Source organism: Alexandromys fortis, unplaced genomic scaffold (assembly GCF_014885135.2).
Source record: "Alexandromys fortis isolate MF-2015 unplaced genomic scaffold, M_Fortis_MF-2015_v1.1 scaffold_72, whole genome shotgun sequence".
Classification (NCBI taxonomy): Eukaryota; Metazoa; Chordata; class Mammalia; order Rodentia; family Cricetidae; genus Alexandromys; species Alexandromys fortis.
The window spans coordinates 3,690,375-3,706,559 of NW_026067969.1; the positions used below are offsets into that span (position 1 = coordinate 3,690,375).

Sequence of the window (16,185 nt, forward strand, 5' to 3'; positions counted from 1 at the left end):
GTGATCTTACCGAATCTGACAGAGTCTGGGGAAGGTGAGGCATCAGTAGGAGTCTCCGGTTGACCTTTCTCTCCATGGCTGAGCTCCCACGTCCAAACTTTGCAGCTTCAGCTCCCCACCAGAGGCACTTTCATATCGTAGGGCAGACAGCAGTGACCGCTATTGGAAACGGGTCGCCGTCTAGCTGTTCTCAATAACACAGGGTCTTTGCCCTTGGGCTGCTGTGTTGTTTTCTCCTCTGCCACAGAGATGAAGGGGACAGCCCCACTTCCCGAGCCAGCGTCTCAGTGAACTCAAGTAGCGTGTGATGCTTTGCCAGCATAATGTATATCACACCAGCTTGCCAGCCTTGTGTGTGAAGCCCTGGGGACATTCTGAGTGCCACTTCCTCTCCCACCTGTGGGTGTGATGAGGGCCACGGTGACGGCACAGATGGCGAGGGGCTGGTGTGCTGGAAGCCAAGGGACCTGATGCTACTCTGTGTCTCCTTCTCCGCAGGATTTATTCCAGTCCTGAGGGACCCCAGCCTGCACGAACCTCAACGCAACTACTCCACACAGGACACCAATTAAACTCAAACCTTAGCGGCTCCATTCCTTGTACTTGACACAAGAGAAACAAAACCACAAGTCCACGTAGAAACCCCTGCGTGTATGTGCACAGCAACAGGGCTCCTGTGAGCCAGAGGGAGAAAGCCCTAGAGTCCCATTGCGAGTGACCCTGCTGAAGCAGCAAGCTAGATTGTGTGTGAGGTGGGGCTGAATGGGTGCCAGTGTGGGTGTGTGCAAAGAACAGAAGCTTGCCTACAGTACCACTCCTTAGGTGCCTCTCTTGTTTGTTTGAGAAAGTGTCCTGGAACATCTCCAAATAGGCAAGGCTGGCTAGCCAATGGTCATCTGCCTCTCAAGTTACTACCATCCAATCATATTACAGGCATGTGCTACTGCCCCCAGCTTTTTACGTGTATTCTGGGGATCAAACTCAGGTCCTCAAGCTTGCAAGGCAAGGGTTTCACTGACTGAGACTTCTCTCTAGCCCAGCAAAGCAGACTTTTGCTGAAACTGTTGCTGTGGACAGGAGGCTTGAGTACAGAAGTGACCTTGGCCGGAATATAACAGAGATATATGGGGTTTTACAGCTGAGCAGTGAGGGGCTTAGAGGTGAGGGATTGCAAAGAATACGGTTAGATGCCCAGGACTGGGGGAAGGAGGGTCCTGCCAAGGGCTGGCCAGACCTATAGATCACCAAGGTAGGGGACTGAGAGAGTGATAGCTTCTTCATGAATTAGGTTAGCAGGGATTTCCTCCTTGGCAGTACAAGGGCAGAGAAACCAGGCCAGGTCAGGGCATATTGGAGAAGGGTGCTCAGAGAAACCAGGATAGAGTCTGACGTTCTCAAGCCCAACATGGTGATGCACACTTGTATCCCAGCACTCAACAGGCTGAGACAGGAGGAACAAGAGGTCAAGATGAGCTTTGGGGAACCAGTCAAAAATAAACAAATAAAGAAAGGGAGGGACTGGGTAAAAGTTCGGTTGGTCAAAGTGCTTGCTGTACAAACAAGAGTGTCCTAGTTGAGTCCCCAGGACCTCTGTGAAAGGCAGAGCGTGGTGGCAAGCACTTGTCACCCAGCGCTGGAGAGACAGAGCACAGGTGGTGCTGTGGGAAGATGGTCTTGTGCCCTATAAAGATTCATCACTGTATTGGTTAAATAAAATGCTGATTGGCCAGTAGCCATGCAGGAAGTCTAGATAGGATGGCCAGAACAGGAGAACAGGTGAATTCTGGGAAGAGGAAAGGCTCAGTCTGCAGTCAACACCCAGATGCAGAAGAAACAAGATGAGAACGCCTCACTGATAAAGGTACTAAGCCATGTGGCTAACACAGACAAAAATTTATGGGTTAATGTAAGTTGTAAGAGTTAGTTAATAAGAAGCCTGAGCTAATAGGCCAACCCATTTATAATTAATGTAGGCCTCTGTGTGTTTCTTTGGGACTGAATGGCTGCGGGACTGAGTGGGACAGAAAGCTCTGTCAATAAGGTGGATCTTTGGGACTTGCTGGCTAGCAAGCCTAGCAGTCTCCAGGTTCAGTGAGAGACTGTCTCTAAGGAGGTGGTGGCCTTTGTGAGGATCACACCTGCAGCTGTCCTCTGTCCTACACACACACACACACACACACACACACGTACACACTCACACACGTACACACTCACACAAGTAATTGTCCTCGTGGATACATAACTAGACAAGCATGCAGTAGACAAGGTTAAAACATTATTCTGTTCTGTCAGGAAAGTGCTGACGTATGCCACAGCAGACACAGAGGTCATGCACTGTGATTCCATCCCTGCTGAGTGTCTGCAGTGCGGAGGTCTACAGAGACCCTGGGCCCGCATGCAGTAGTAATGGGGAAGAATTGCCTGTGAGGTGATGAAGATGTTCTAAAGATTGCCCACAGTGACAGCTGCACTTATCCATTAATGAACTAAAAGCTGGTGAAGTGTGTGCTTTAATGGGCAATCAAGTGACATGTAAGTATATCTTGATAAATCTGCCTTTTTAGGCAGGCGGAGGGGATAGCCAGCCACACAACAGGTCCACCCATGTGTGAACGCACACAGAGATAAGAGGCTCAGACCATCAGCACCTCAAGGCAAAAAGTGGCACTTCAGATCAGCGTGTGTGTGTGTGTGTGTGTGTGTGTGTGTGTGTGTTTACCATGGCGTGCAGCCGTATGTTTGCTTATGCGTGCAGAGTCCAGAGAGTCAGGTGTCCTGCTCCACCTCTCCCCATCTTATCCTCTCAAACCAGTGTCTTTCACAGGCCTTGGAGACCCCCAGGTTTTGACTAGACTGGTTGACCTGCAAGTCCCAATAACAACCCCTCCCCATCCCTGTTCCAGTTCTGGGGTTACAATTGCTCACAACCGCACCCAGTTTTTTACATGGGTTCTGGGAATTCGAACATGGGTCCTCATGCTTGTGCAGCAAATGTTTACCCACTGAACCACCTCCCCAACCCTCAGCAAGTCTTCAAGAGAAGCCCATTCTCTAGTGTGCCAAGGATAGGCTTTACTGTTGCTGAGGGATGTTCTTCCCACTCTCCCAGCACCAGAAGCTGGCACCTCTTCTTCTCACTTGGTGGGCCAGTGGCAACAACATGGCAGCCAGAAGACAGAAGAGCATGGTGCACATGAAATCACATAGCAAGCAGTGGCCACCATCCACATGTGTCATTCTGCCCCAGTGAGTGGTAGGTGCCATGAGCTGCTGAAATTTGATCTTACCCTGTGGAACAGTGCATACATTGGGGCTCAGAGAAGTTGCAAATCTCACCCATGTCTGCATCTCCACAGGAGAGGCTCACTGTCAAACCAGGCCCTCCAGCTGGAGTCTTTCAGGCTATTAAGAGAATGGGCTCACATCAATGTGGTCCTATAGCTCAGGTCTGGGTGGAGGTCGCAGTGAAGGTATGATGGCCCACCTCTGTTCAGTTCAGCTCTTATGTACGCCACACCTGATAGCGGTGGAACCTGAGGATGGGACATTGGGTTTTTTTTTTCCTGGAAGAGCTTAAGGAACAAAAGGAGCTAAGATACCAGGTTGGCCTGCAGGTCCCCAAGAGGGTGCACCTGCCACCACCAGCACTAGACCCTGTCCTCACCTCGTCCTCCCAGTCATTGTACTGCTACAGAATCTAGAGGCGGCAGAGCTCCTATTCCAGATGTTCCAGATGACTCAGGAACCCAGGAGTCAGGCAAAGGTGGCTTCAGACAGTACACTGGGAAGTGATGCTGCCTGCAGGAGCTGGGCGAGCCTCCTCTGTCTAGGGTCTAGAGGACAGGGGTGCAGGAGATTCACAGCCCCCACAGCTACAATGTCTTTACCCACTAAGGGCATTTGAGGATTTTAGGGAGCTCTACACGACCTTCAGGAAGGGAAGGGAAGATGACAATGAGCTTCTAAAAAGCATCTGAGGGATTGGGATGATAGCTCAGTAGTGAAAGACACTTGCCGTCGGGTCTGATGACTTGCCCCGAGTTCCTTCTCTGGGAGAAACACGGTTGAGAGAACTGAGTCCCTGCTCTCATGTTTATGTGTTCACCAAGTTTAGGAGGGAAATGAACTATCCAAAGAGATGTGTGCACTCAACACAGTCTCGGGGCCCCTGGCGTGGGGTCAAGCTGCTCTGTGTGTGTCAGTGTCAGTGGGGACAGAAACTAGAGACACGTCACAAAGCAGCCCGGGGAGTTCTCGGAGCCCTCTACTCAGATAAACCAGGGTTGTTAGCTGCTCTTGAGAAAGAAATTCCAGGGTAAGTCAACATGAAGCGGCATTGAAGTTTCCGAGGATGTGATTTCATACAGATTCAAGCATAGGGGTTAACAGAAAGAGAGGCGCTTGGGCGAGGGATGCTATACGCATAAGTGTGGGCGTGGCCTACTTGAGAGAATCATCACGCTGAAGAGGCTTAGCCAGGAGCCGTCCGTATGATTTTGTGACTTCTGGATCCTTTGTTCAAAGGGTTGCTAAGATACTGTCTTTTTTGCTCTGTTTTGGTAAATGAGAAGGGAAGATTGCTCCTCTAGTGCCTTGGCTAGGATTCCAATCTGATAAGGTACAACAGCAGGCACAGGGATGCACAGAGGGGTAGGGTGTGTCTCCTACTGTGAACGGAGTTCCTGCTCTTGCTCATAAAATGACCAATAGATTTCAGATTTACATCCGGGAAAGGAGTGAGGCCACCCTGGACGGCTGTGTGCACTGGGACTTAAGCTTGTCCCTAGTCTCTTTCTAAAGAGAGTTCTGTCTTCATAGGCAAGGTCACAGCAAAGGTCGGCTGAGCTGGGAGTCTTGATGCTCAGCTGGCAAGAATTCAGCCAGACTTCCTTCCCTGCTCGAGAACCACCTTCATTTTCTCCATCTTCCTAAACTGTTTGTGGGGGAGGAGCTGGAAATGGCATTTTAATGTGACCTCTTCCTGAGTTGTGCTTTCCAGCCAATGGCTGGGGGTTACTCACAGCCTCTGGGTGGTGTGACCCCATCAGCCCCAGCCTGTCAAAAGTCCATTAGTGTCCCTCTGTCATCCACACATAGCCCAGGGAGGTGATGTGGTCAGGTAGCCTGCCTACCCGGGGGGTAAACTGGCTGGAGAGCAAAAGGCATGGACCTCTGTGGCACGCTCCTGGCACAAGTGTGTGGTGTCTGACTGAGAAGACAGATAGCAGAAGGGGAGTTTGGGAAGATGGGGGAGGGGCAAGGGAGGCCACCACCTTCAGTCTAGGAAGATGGCTCCACTAGCCACTGCCCTTGCCTCTGATCCACCAAGGGTGTAGGAGAGATGGCCCCAGGAGTGCTGCTGTCCAGGTCTTGAGCCCCACCCCCACTGGGAGAGGGAGTAAAAGGAAGACAGGCTTAAGTGTTAACCAGAGAACTAGTGCCACGCCCTCTACAGGTGGTTGGGGGTACTGCATGCCTGGCCTCTCAATGCTATGTTATAGCCTGGGATGAGGGAAGCAGTACCCAAGGACAAATGCAGCCTGCCAGACAGCTTCCTGGGTACTGGCAGAGAGTGCCATCGGCGGGTTAGAAAACACATCCTCCTTTCCCTCAGTTTTGGCCACCCACATGTCAGTATCCTCATCCATCAAGGGGACAACAGCTACAGCCACCCCTTTGTGAAAAACTAATAAGATAACAGATGCACACAGGCCTGGAAAACTCCCACCCATGGGAGGTGTTATTAAATCCATTTATTACCTGGATGGCCCTTCCCGCCAATCCATTTCAAATCAATTAAATAGAAAAACGGCTGCACAGGGATTGTACCCTTGGCACCTGTGAAATTACCATACTGGGTCTTCCCAGGTCTGCTGTGGTCCCTATGGCTGCCCCTCAGACCGTGGTCAAGAGAGTGATGACGTTGGAGACATGGAGGAAGACACATACAAAGAAAGGGTTTCAACAAATGTGAGCGCCACCACAAGTTTATGGACTAGACCCTGGATCACCTGGCAGGGCCAATGGCATGGGGAGGCTGAGAAAGGTGTGGCACAGTGGGAAGAGGGCAGTCACATGACAATCAGCACCTGTGACCAGAGGGTCACAGCCACACCGTGAAGCATGGGAGGCCCCGGAACTGAGAGAAGATAGGAGACTCCCATTGCTCTGGGAAGAATGCAGATCCGCCCATCTTCCTCCAGCCCTCCAGTGCTGTCCCAAAAGACACCTGTGCTGTGTGAAGTTCCAATCTGTACAGTTTGCTTGACAGCCCCATGGTAAACCTTGGAGGCTGCGGAACTGAGTGGCGGATTCGGCAGGGACCCAATGGTCCCTTGAGCCTCTGCTTGGTTCATTAGGTTTCAGGCTCCGGTGAGTTCTGCCCCTCTCCCATGCAGGCTCCACCCCTTCTCAGCTAAGCCTGCCTTCTGATGATGTCTGGGTCATAAAGATGTGGTCCCTGGTCCTAAGTCAGGAGGCTGAGTCTGGAAACAAACCTAAAACAGCCTGGTATCAGTGGGTGTGAGGGAGCTGGCCCTGACTGGCTCTGGCTGGGCCCATGCCGATTGCCCCCACTCCTCGCTCTGTGTCTGAATGTCCTGTTTTCCAACAATCCGTGGGCCTGGTGACGTCAGTGAAGACCAAGGATCAGAGGGAATGCGTGGGTTCCTGGTGGACCACAGAGGCTGGGCAGGTGTCTGTCCACCTGCCCTTGCCTGGGTTCACCCTTTTACCATGGGTTCCACTGATGTTCCCCACATCCCTTGGACTGAGCAGATCATCAACTGCCTGTGAACACAGGTGGAGGGACAGGCGGAGCCAGGCCCATGCCTTTCGGGATGGGAGCTGTGAGTGACGCAACACTCACAAGTCACAGGTTCTCCGCCCTTGGATACTTGAAGCAGGGGTGACGTTTATTAATAGTTACTGTGGGACGGGGGAGTTTCTTATGGCTCCAGGTGTCTTCCTGAGGCCTCCACTGACTGCTTCTCACGTGACCCTTCTCTGAGTGTGTGTTAACTGAGCAGCTACTACATACCAGGCAGTGTGCTTGGACTGTAGGCACAGCCAGGAGAACAGAACCACAGATTCCTGTTGGCTGCCTAAGATCCTGAATGAATGAACCCTAGCTCGGAGTTCACACTGGTTTTCCAGCCCCGCAGATCCTTCTGACCTTGGCTTAAGCCACCATCAGTCACAGGGACAAGACAGTCAGACTTTCAAACTGGCCTGGGCTGAAGCACTGATGCGCAGTTCTGGGTTTGGCCTTGGAAGGGCACCGGATTCTGTCTAATTCACATCCCCTGCTAAGCTGGGTCTGAGCGGGGAACGGTGACTTACAGCTGCCTGCTGGGCCAGAACTTGCCGAAAGCCTCTTTGCAGTCAGCTCTGCACGTTCATCTCTTAAGCCCCAAATTCTAGAAGCAGGAGATAGAGGGACGCAGATGACGCCTTCTGTAGGTCAGACCTTGTCCCAGTTCACTCGCTCACAATGGTATCCCAATACCTTGGACGGTAAGCTTCTTTTCTCCTCGGATTTCAAAGCCTTTTCTCGCTGAAATATAGAGATTTTCTTGGCGGGCTGGACTCTCGCGGCCAGCCATCCGTCATCTCGGTGCACTCAGAATAACAATAATTATAGCGACGACAACATTAGCTTGCTTTGGTGTGGCGCTTTATGACTTATAGCAACCTTCCTTGCATCTTGCGTCTCATTTTGTTCCAGACAGGCAGCATTTGAGCTCACAGAGCAAGTAAGAAGAGTGAAAACACAGAGGCAGAGAAGCTGTGACCCAGTGGGTGCACATGGAGGCCAGAGGACAGCCTCTGCAATGTCCTTCCTGGGACACTGTCCACCTTGACTTTTTGAGACAGGGTCTCTCATTGTCAGGGACCCACCAATTAAAGTAATCAGGCTATAGCTCCAGGCATCCTCCTGTCACTGCCTTCCCAGTCCTGGGATTACAAGGGAGCATCCCTCCCCATCTCTTTTTTATGGTTTCTTGGAATTAAACTGAGGTCTTTGAGCTCACAAGGCAGTACTTTACCACCAAAGTCAGCTAACCCTGTCCCCAACCCTAGTCTTTGGGCCATCCAGATCACATCTAATCAGGGATGCAGATCCAATTTCTGCCATTCATAGGACCCACATCCAGCCTCTTCTGGCCTCCCTGGTTCTCTTCCCCTCCCCTGCCTGGTTCTCCTCCTCCTCCTCCTCCTCCTCCTCCTCCTCCTCCTCCTCCTCCTCCTCCTCCTCCTCCTCCCCCTCCTATGAACTGCAAGCAGACTCCAGAGTGTTACAGGCAGAGGGTGCAGGTCACAGAATGAGGTGAGAGCATCAGCCATAGTGACCCCAAACCTGGAAACCCCACTTCTGTTGGGATGGCCTCCTGGTCAGGGCTAAAAGTGACCCAGAAAACAGCATCTCCTCTTTCAGATTCAGGGAAACTGAAAGCAGAGGAATCCAGAATCAACAGCAGACACTCAGCCTCCCACCTGTGTACTCTGCCTTGCTGAGGCTCAGAGGTCAGCTAAGTGCACCCGCCTATGCTAAGAGCCATATGCCAGCACTGCCACCCAAGTGCTCAGGCTAGACACAGGATGACAGGCTGTGATGTCAGAATCAAACAACTGCCTTAAGCCATGGGCGCTGATCCCTCAGTTTGTGGAACCTCCAGTCCCACAGGGAAGAGGCCACTGAGCCACTGCAGGCAGAGACCCAGAAGCAGCACAGAAAGGCACATGACCACAGGCCCAGGCTGTGCGCCTGCCTCTATTCCCCTGGCCAGCTGACTAATGCAATCAGGGCAGGTCAGCTCACCTCCATCTGAACCTGTTGCAAAGTGGGGTTCAGAAGGTTAAGGAACCCATGTTCAGTTCCTGGGAGGATCAAAAGAGATAGGCATGTTGTCCAAGAGGGATGCCTGGCCAGCACAGTGTGCAACTCCTAGGCCTGGCAGATAGATGCCTGGATCGTTCTGGTGAGATCACTGCTTCTCTCTCTCCCTCTGTGTGTGTTTGGGGGGGGCGGTGGATGTTGACGGGAGTGTGTCTCTGCCCTATTCTCATGAGCCAGTGTCTCACTGAGCCCAGTGACCCACCTGCTTCTGTCCCACACAGCCCTGGTCACAGGCATGCACAAGTACTCTAGGGTCTTTGACATGGGTGCTGGGGGTCCAAACTCAGGTCCTCATGCTTGAACCGGTAATGCTCTTAACCACTGAGCCACCTCCTCAGTCCTTAGTTTGTTATGTCCTGTCTGTCTTCTAACTTTTCCATCATGGTTATATATTACCTCCCTAATCAGGTGAGCTGGATTTGGACACGCCTGATCATCCTTAGAGGACCTGGACTTGCGCTGTCCAAGCTGGGGCCTGTGGGGTGGCCTCTTCAGCCCAGAGAACCCAGTCACCTCCCTCTCTCCCACTGCCGCTGACTCCCCAGTCCTTCTGCCAGTCATGACCTGAGGCTCACTACCATGTTTCAGAAGGAGCTTGGGGCTCTCCCAGCTAGTTCCATCCAATCACCACACCCCTCACTTAAGAGTGGACAGTGTGGATGGAAGTTTCTGTCCAGTCCCAAAGAAACACACAGAAGCTTATATTAATTATAAACTGTTGGGCCTATTAGCTTAGGCTCATTATTAACCAGCTGCTACAACTTAAATTAACCCACAATTCTTATTTGTGTTTCACCACCTGACTTGGTACTTTTTCTCAGTGCAGCATTTTCATCTTGCTTCCTCTGCATCTGGGTGGCGACTGCAGACTGAGCCTTTCCTCTTCCCAGAATTCTCCTAGTTTGTTTGCTCCACCTATACTTCCTGCCTGGCTATTGGCCAATCAGCATCTTATTAAAGCCAATTCAAGTGACAATTCTTTACAGGATACAAGAGCATTATCCCACAGCAGGGCAGGCCAGGGAACACCTTCTTGAAATGCAAATACATGCTTCATGGTAAACTATGGACGCTGCAGGCCAGCCTCACTTCCCAGTCAACAGCTTTGCCTTTTAATTTAAATAATGGTAAGGAACATGCTTCCCCAGAATTCCTGATAACTTGAGGCACTTGGACCATCTCTCGCTCATTCGCATGGTACCATTGTAGTACCCAAGATGTGGCCTCCTTCTTGGGTAACACACCCAGGAAGAGAATCCCATAAAGCCCAGGAAAGCTTCTTGGTGGTAGAGAGGGCGTGTTGGCACCTGTAGCTTTCCTTCAAACGATTGTTGCTGGACCACCCAGAGGAGACAGATTGAAGCTGCTTGCACTGGCCAACTGCATCGGTCAATCAACAGCAGGGACGACAGGACATCTGGGCAAGCACGGGAGGTGTTCCAGGGAGGAAGCATCAATCCGTGGCTCAGTGACTGAGGAAAGCAGGTCACCCTCCAGCAGGGCTAAGTCTCTTCTGACCCACCAAGGCCTAGGGAGAGCAGGTCTCTCCTGAGCCAGCGCCATCATTGGCTTCCAGCAGCCTGCAGCCCTGCATTACAGGTCATAGTCTGTGTCACTCATCCCCCGTCAGCAGGCTGCACTTGTAAATGGGGTGGCACTGGCTCTCCAGCTTTTTGACAGCATTTCCATGCAGTGGGTGTCAAATGGTGATGCCGACATCAAAAATGCAGTCATTGTCCTTACCCAGAATCCTCGTTCAGCCGTGCACTGTGCTGGGAAGTTGGAGATGCTTCCTTCAAGACTATGAGGCTGATGGCAAGCTGTGCTCACTGCCAGTATCCCTACATGTCACTAGATGTGGAAAGGACAGAGTCAGAATTCAAAGTGTGGCCACCACGAATGTGTGTGGTTTCTACATTATCAGTAAAGCAGAACATTGTAAGCGGAGGACTTTTGTATACACTGCACATATGTAACACACACAGACACACACACACACACACACACACACACACACACACCCTATTGTCTCTGTTTTCCTGGGGAGCATAAAGCATAAAAGGAGGGAGCCAGATTTCCGTGCATCCCCAATTGCAGGTACCCCATGGGTTTCATATGGGTTCTCTGAGCTTGGAACCTGCGCAAACCTCAGAGTTGAAGCACAGTCTTGGAGACAGGAGTGTGTGCAGGCAACGCCTTAACACAGACGCAGAGGCCACGTGAGGAAGTGTCCCTGGACGTTTGTAGATACGGGTTAGCATTCACGAACCTCCTCACTGTGGACAAGAAGCTGAGAAGCAGCCATAGCTGCAAACTACAAATGTACTTGTGGCTGGATCTTGGAGTTTAACAACATAAAGCCATGAAATGCTCAAAAGCCAAACCAAACAAAGCAAAACCTCTCAGGGCTGGAGGCAGGCTGCAGGGCTCAGGCGCTAGCTGAAGGCGCTTGCTGAGGCCAGAGCAGGAATGCTTTAAGCAAACCAGCGAAGGAGATATGCAATAAACAGGCTTGCTGGTACACCACTGCAGGCTGGCAGCTGGGTCTGTAAGTGACTGGCAGGAGAGCCTGCCCGTCCTCCAGGGCCTCCTGTTAAGCTGAACAGGAATCAGCAACTAAAGCGGCAGCCCTTCTGCAGAGAACAGAGGTTCCAGGGTCCCTGGGCCTATGCTGGTAGGGACTGATGGGAACCAGATGCCCTTTCCTACCAACCTGGATAAGCCCTGTGCCAGGCTTGGCCTTATGGATAGTGCCCGAGCTGACCCACCCATTGTTCACACTGTTCCACCTCCACCCTCCTACCCAGAAACCTGTGAGCCCACAGTACCAAGTGTGGCAAAAGCCATGATATGGACAAGGTGGGTAAGAGCAACACATGTCACTAGCTGGGATGACATCCAAGCATCAGGAATGATGGGCCACTTGAGAGCTAAGTGACTAACACATCAACATCTCTACTTGGCAACCACAAGCAGGAATGTTCTTTTCCACACGGTTTTGAAGAACAATGCAAGGTGTTTTTCCTACAGCCGGCCACACAGGGACCTAGTTCTCCCCACACCTGCTGGTCTGTACAACCTCCTTTCTCATGTCAACATTCCCTTAGTGGCATTTTGTTGGGGATCATCCTCGTTTACATGGAGAGGACAGGGGTCTAGAGGCAGATAGCTCAATATCATCCAACTGGACTCTTACGCCCTGTACCTTACAGCTACTCCCATGAGCACCTGGGCTCATCCACACTCACAGGCACCTCAAAGAGTCCTCTCCTTGTTCTCTTCTGGAAACAGACAGTCAGAATCCCAGACCGCTTCCCCTTAGGACTCTGTGTAAGGAATTTTTAACATCCGTTTCCCAGTCTAGCATCCAAATGTATGATCTTGTAGTGCAAAGTGCATTTGCAGCTGCACAGCTGTCCTTGCTCTCCACCTCCGGGCTTCTCAGCTTCCTAAAGCTCTTTCCCCATGAAAAAGTGACCCCCACCCCAGCCCCTGACACCCAGCATTCTACTCCCTGCCTCTACATCTGGTGCCTCGTAAGGCCCGTGTATTATGGAAGCTGTGATGGCTATTTCACTTGTATAATGTCTGCCAGTTTCACCCAGGATCTAGCAGTATCAAAATGTCCTTCCCTCTTATGGCTGAGAAATGTCCCACCACGTAGAAGACTGCATTTTATCGTTCCCATCACAGAACGGCCGACCTAAGTGTTGTTTCCACGGTTTAGCTATTATGAATAGCGCTGTGGCCGCGGGCGTGCAGATCTCTCCGCGGCCTCACTTTCAATGCTTTCAGGCACGTGCCCAAACAAGCAACAGTCGGATCATAGCTCCACTCGCTGTTCACATTCTGAGGCCCATCCATGCTGCCTCCTGCGGTGGCTGTGCCATTTTCCATCCCACCAGCTATGCGCGGGACGCCAGCTTCCTGCCTCCTTCCCCACGCGGCATTCGCTTTCTGCTTTCGATTGGAAATAGCGAGCCTAGGGCCTCTGCAAGCGCTCCGCACAGTATCTCTCCGTGACTTTTCTTACTAAAATAAGAAAATAATAACTTCTCATTTTGCAACTGGTCCCATGCAAGGTTGAAGGAGTGGGTGGGTGTCACATAGCTAGTGGGTGTCTGGTGTATCCCAGGCCAGTCCTCTTAAGCTCGCCAAGATTAAGCTTCTAGCCAAAAGAATATTTCATGTCTCAGTCATGTCTTATCAGATAAATGTATCTGGGAATGAAAGAATTAATGAGTAAATACTGTGTGTGCAGGCTTGTCTAACGGCGATCTTGGACTATTCCAGCAGCCACCCATGAATTACACTTAGACTGAAGGGATGGGATAGCCAGTGGCTGGGATCTGGGAGTGCATTTCCTGGGAACAGAACCCTGGGAAAAAGGTGCAGAAGGAGCAGAGGCTCCATCTGGCAGGCAAGGCTAGCACGTTCCACTCTGATCCAGAGCAATCAAGCAAGGTTGTAAAGGGAATACTGAAGGCAGAGGCCAGGGGCAGAGGCAGGGGGACCTCACTGTTCCCCAGTGGCCTGGCTGACTTCTCAGCACAAAGGACAGAGAGAAGACTGACAGGGAGGCATGGGGATGGCAGCTCTGGCTGATCATGCATCAGCCCATCTTGATTTGCATGTGTCTTCCCTGGCTCGCATTAACCAGCCACACAGCCTGCCTAGAATTAATCAGCATTGCCCTCCCACTGGGCTCTGCTAAGACAAGTTTATTTCCACGGCCTGAGGCAGGTGGAAGGTGGGCTGCTTGCTGCCTCTTCCTAGAGCAGGTTCCACCCAACTCTAAATACACACCTATTTCCAGCCCCATATGTGTGCATGTGTGTGTGTGTGTGTGTGTGTGTGTGTGTGTGTGTGTGTGAACTTCCGGAAAGCACAGTGCTCAGCCTGCACTCTGCATGAGTTTCTGAGGAAGGGGTTAAAGGGAACCTCCATATTCCCCGTTACCACAGAGCTTGTCCAACTGACCTCCTCAGGAAAGGATGGCCCAAGAAGAACCAGAAGAGTCCAGAGCTTATTCTCAGCATGAAGACAAATGCTGCACTGTCAGCTCCATCCATAGGCAAAGACTACAGGGTGAGAAGAAGGGAAGAGCATCCTGTATCCTTTCCTCCAGATGTGCACAGTCATGTGCTCAAGTAAGCACAGGTGTACACATGGTGATGAAAATAGACATCTGTTCTTGCATATACACAAGCTTGCACACCCACGCACAAGGATGAATGCAACCATTTGCATACACACACACACAGACAGATACAGAGCGAGAGAGACAGAGATAGAGTCAGACAGAGGGGGGGGGGTCTGGCTTGCTTGGGAAAAGAGTATGGAAACCAGATCATGAAGGAAGACTGCATATGGTCCATAGGAAAGGAGCAGGAAATTCAGGAATACTGTGTGTACATATATACATGTATGTGATTATAGGCTTATATTGCACCCCCAATCATGTCTTTGCCACTCTCTATCATGCCATGGCTCCTACCATGAGCTCTGGGACTAAGCAGGACTGAGCTCCCTGCAAGAGACGATCTCTGGGTTTTAGGTGGAACCAGATGCTGAATCACAAACCCTAGATGTCAATGGAGGAAGAGCTGGCGACTTTAGAGCAGGGCCAGTCCTCGGGATGATAATATTCTCACCTAAAAGCTGACCACAGGCCATTAGCATAAGCCCTGTAGATTCTACCTTGTACTGCCCTATTTAGTGCAGATGGCACCTGCTGGTGGTCAGCCAGACCAGGAGGAAACCTGAGATGAGGGTGGGAAGAGCCACATGTGTGCCTATACACACAGAACTTCCATGTGCTCTCTACCACATGTGTGACTGATTCTTAATGGGTCTGTCCCATGTTGCCAGCCTTAACCCAGTGCAGTCATCAGGGCCTCCCAGCTACCATCCTTGAGCTGATAAGAAAGTGAAGCTTAGAATGATGTCATCACCCAAGGTCATGGAGGTCAGCAATTGGGATCTGGGCTTAAGCCACTTGGGCTAATGATGCCTGTGACGAGGAGGGTCCTTTAAGTGGTGCTGGCGTGGGATGGGCCACCACCTCCAGAAAGGGCCAGTTCCCAGAGAGTCAGAGCAATGTAGGTCACCAATAGATGGAGGAGACCAGGACAGTACTCTGCAGAAGGCACAATAGTGATCAGCTGATCCATCCTTTTGTCCAAGGTCAATATTCACTCACCTCTAAACTCAGTGGGAAAAGCCTTCAATATGAGGTTTCCAAACACATAATAGGACACAGGTTTGATGGGGCCACCCTGCACCTGGGTTCCAGAGGATGCCATTGTCCACCCTCAGCCATTGGGCATGGCTTACAACTTCCTGCCTCTCCACACACAGGGCCTCAGGAGAACAAACCCGCTGACCACAGAGAGGTGTTGCTGCGAGTTCCTGTGGCAAGGCTTAGAAGCCATTGCATCAACAGAATAGAAACCACTCTCCTGATGTCATCAATGGGGTGTGTCCTCTGTGTTTATGGGTGTCTCTACAGATGGGTTGTATGTGTATTTGAATTGAGAGGCAGGTTTTGAGGGGTCCTGTCAATGTGTAGTGGTACGGATTAACAGTGGCATTCGTTCCCCGCGCCACCCCACCCCCACCCCATCTCACACGTAGGAGCTCTGCCCACAGTGATAGGTGGAGGAGTCATTGGGAAAAGCCTAGAAATGGCCTTTTCCTGCTACATCTGCTCACACTCTGACACTGGCTACCATGGCCCTGGGCAGCTAGCTGGGTCAACCCGTCTCAAGGCCGGTTTCCTTTCTGGCTGTTTCATGATGGATCAGAACCATGTAGAATAATCCACAGTACAGAGCTGGCAGACAGCATCTGTATTATAGTGTAACATGTCTGTTCCCTACAGTTCCGATAGCATCCATAAATCCAAAGCTTGGAGATGAACGAGCATGTTTTTTATCAAGAGCTCTGTGTGCACCAAGCAGGCATTTCCTGTTGCCACATCACCATGTCTGTCAGTCTGAATGGGTTTGAGGTGACGTCACGCTGATTGGTTCATTACAAACTCTGTTCCCTTCCTCATGATGGGTGGCCAACCACAGGAAACTTGATTTGCTTGAGTGGAGTGCTGGGGCCTCCCTCCTCCCAGGCACTCCTCAGCTAATGGACCCAAGAAAGCATCTTCTCATAGTAGTACAGTCTCCAGGGAAGACAACACAATGCTTGCTTCCTCCTTTGTCCTCACCCATTTCTGGAATGGTGTTTGGATGCCCCCACACCTGACCCAGTAACGGACATGGCTTTCTTCA

At 51.3% G+C, this 16,185-nt stretch overlaps 1 protein-coding gene across 2 annotated transcripts in view; it reads left to right on the forward strand.

The window, feature by feature from the left end:
* The first annotated feature begins 1,588 nt into the window (after nucleotides 1-1,588).
* Nucleotides 1,589-16,185, forward strand: part of Olfm1 (olfactomedin 1) — an 81,567-nt gene continuing 66,970 nt past the window's right edge. The window contains exons 1-2 of one of the 2 annotated variants that reach the window (XM_050155223.1): nucleotides 1,589-1,861; nucleotides 13,888-13,987. The gene's annotated coding sequence lies outside the window, so the exon portion shown is untranslated. The remainder of the gene's footprint in view (nucleotides 1,862-13,887; nucleotides 13,988-16,185) is intronic. The other variant, XM_050155222.1, reaches the window with a different exon arrangement.